General features: G+C 43.9%; 1 non-coding gene across 1 annotated transcript; it reads right to left on the bottom strand.

Moving 5' to 3' along the window:
• Positions 1-1971: 1971 nt before the first annotated feature.
• On the bottom strand, positions 1972-2077 carry LOC112441349 (U6 spliceosomal RNA). Its single transcript, XR_003029270.1, has one exon. It is a non-coding gene; the product is annotated as a U6 spliceosomal RNA (small nuclear RNA).
• Positions 2078-2787: the final 710 nt, after the last annotated feature.

Here is a 2787-nt window from a genome sequence, read left to right as displayed (position 1 = left end):
AGGCCTAGGCGGGCAGATCACCTGAGGTCAGGAGTTCAAGACCAGCCTGGCCAACGTGGCGAAACCCCATCTCTATTAAAAATACAAAAATTAGCCAGGTGTGGTGGTACATGCCTGTAGTCCCAGCTACTCAGGAGGATGAGGCAGGAGAATCACTTGAACCTGGGAGGCAGAGGTTGCAGTGAGCCAGGATGGGGCCACGGCACTCCAGCCTGGGCCAGCAAAGTGAGACTCCATCTGAAAAAAAAAAAAAAAAAAAAAACAAGAAAAGAAAAGATACTGACACAGAAAGGTAAACATGGTATGAATAGACCCAGGGATGGGCCCTGTGGTCCCACTCCCTGGTGTTCACACCCTGTGTAACCTCCTCCCCTGGAGTGCCGGTAGGACCTGCAACTTACTTCCAGCTAATAGACTGTGAAAAACGTGAGGGGGTTTTGCAGACATAATTAAGGTCCTAAGTCAGTTGATTTTGAAGTCAAGGGGGCATTTTCATGGGTGGGCCTGACTAAATCAGGTGGAAGTCTTTGAAAGAGTGTCTGGGCCCTCTCAGAGGGTCAGAGACTCTCCGTCTATTACTGGCTTTGAAGAAGTAAGCTTCTATGTAGTGACAGGGCCACTCGACAAGGGACTACTGTAGTCTCTAGTTGCTAAGGGCCATCCCTGGCTGACAGCCAATAAGAAAACATGAACCCCAGTTCTAGTCTTACAACCATAAGGAGAAGAATTCTGCCAACAGTCTGAGGGAGCTTGGGGGCCAATATTAAGCCTTAGATGAGACCAGCTGAGCCTCAGATGAGACCATAGCCCCAGCCAACACCCGGACAGCAGCCTGGTAAAGCTCTGAAGCGGAGAACCTAGGTGAGCTGGGCCCAAATTTCTGCCCTCAGAAAAAGATGTGTGTTGTTTTAAGTTCCTTATCATGTGAAAAACAAAGAGCAGGTTATGAAATAATGTGTAGCAAAATCCCATTTTTGACTTAGAAAATGGGATCTTGACACATACTTAGGAAAAAACCTGAAACAAATACCAAAACACAGATGTTATATAAGGACTACAAAGGTATTATAAAATAGGATTAGAAAGTCTAGATACTTGAGGAATTAAAAGCATAAGAAAAGAGTAAAATACTATGACTAGGTACCATGGTTTGAATGTTGTCCTCTCTGCAATTTACGTTGAAACTTCATCCCCACTGTGTCAGTGGTTTTTTTTATTTATTTATTTTATTTATTTATTTTTTGAGATGGAGTATTGCACTGTCGCCAGGCTGGAGTGCAGTGGCGAGATCTCGGCTCACCACAACCTCTGCCTCCTGGGCTCAAGTGCTTCTCCTGCCTCAGCCTCTCCAGTAGCTGGGACTACAGGCGCATGCCACCACACCGGGCTAATTTTTTGTATTTTTAGTACAGATGTGTTTTCACCATGTTAGCCAGGATGGTCTGGATCTCCTGACCTCATGATCCGCCCGCCGCGGCCTCCCAAAGTGCTGGGATTACAAACATGAGCCACTGCACCAGGCCTAATTTAATTAATTTTCAAGTAAACTAATTAAGTGAAGATACAAAGTTGCAGAGAAAGAACATCTAGATCAGGCTGAGGCTGGGCACCTAACAGTTAATACCCTTTCATTTGTAATTGACATAGAAATATATTTAAATTGGCTTAAACAACAAGAAGCAGTTACTGCTCGTGTTACTGAAAATGAATGTGGTTGAATTCAGGTGGGAAACGATGTAGCTTTCAACCAGGCTTCAGGATCTGCTCCCTTTAAATCTCAGCTCTGCTCTTCTCCATGCTAGCTTCATTCCCAGGCTCTTTCTCTAACTAAAATGTAAGCTTAGGCCAGGCATGGTGGCTCATGCGGGAGGATCGCTTGAAGTCAGGAGTTCAAAACCAGCCTGGGAAACATAGTGAGACCCTGTCGCTATAAAATAAAATGTAAATGTATTGCTATTTTTATTTTATTTTTTAAATATGGAACACTTCATGAATTTGCACATCATCTTTGTGCTGGGGCCGTGCTAATCTTCTCTGTATTGTTCCAGTTTTAGCATATGTGCTATGAACCAAGCACTGTGAATGTAAATAAAATAAAATAAAATGTCACTATCATGAGGATAGTGACTTTCTCTTTTTTGTTCACTATTTAATCCCCAACACTTAAAATCGTATTTTTATTACTGCACATAATAAGCACCAAAAAAATTTCCAGGAAAAAAAGGAGGGGGCCAGGAGTGGTGGCTTATCCCTATAATCTCAACACTTTGGGCAGGAGGATCTCTTGAGCCCAGGAGTTCAAGACCGCCCTGGGCAACAAAGTGAGACACTGACTCTACAAAAATAAAAATTAAAAAAGAAAGAAAAAAGGAAAAGAAGGTGGAGGTATAGCAGCACAACAATTCCGGAGCAGAATAAATAAGACTATGTTAAATACATTTTAGAGAAACCGAATAACACTGAAGACAAAGAGATGATTTAAAAAATAACCTGAGGGGCCAGACATGGTGGCTCATGCCTGTAATCCCAGCACTTTGGGAGGCTGAGGTGGGCGGATCACTTGAGGTCAGGAGTTCAAGACCAGCCTGGCCAACATGGTGAAACCCTGTCTCTACTAAAAATACAAAAATAATCCAGGCATGGTGGCGCATGCCTAGAGTCCCAGCTACTTGGGAGGCTGAGGCAGGAGAATGGCTTGACCCCGGGAGGTGAAGGTTGCGGTGAGCAGAGATTGTGCCAATGCACTCCAGCCTGGGCAACAGAGTGAGACTCCATCTCAAAAAATAA

The sequence above is a fragment of the Pan paniscus genome, chromosome 9, assembly GCF_029289425.2.
Source record: "Pan paniscus chromosome 9, NHGRI_mPanPan1-v2.0_pri, whole genome shotgun sequence".
In the NCBI taxonomy this organism is placed as follows: Eukaryota; Metazoa; Chordata; class Mammalia; order Primates; family Hominidae; genus Pan; species Pan paniscus.
The sequence above is the reverse complement of the archived record's forward strand: the minus strand, read 5'-3'. Positions and strand labels throughout refer to the sequence as shown.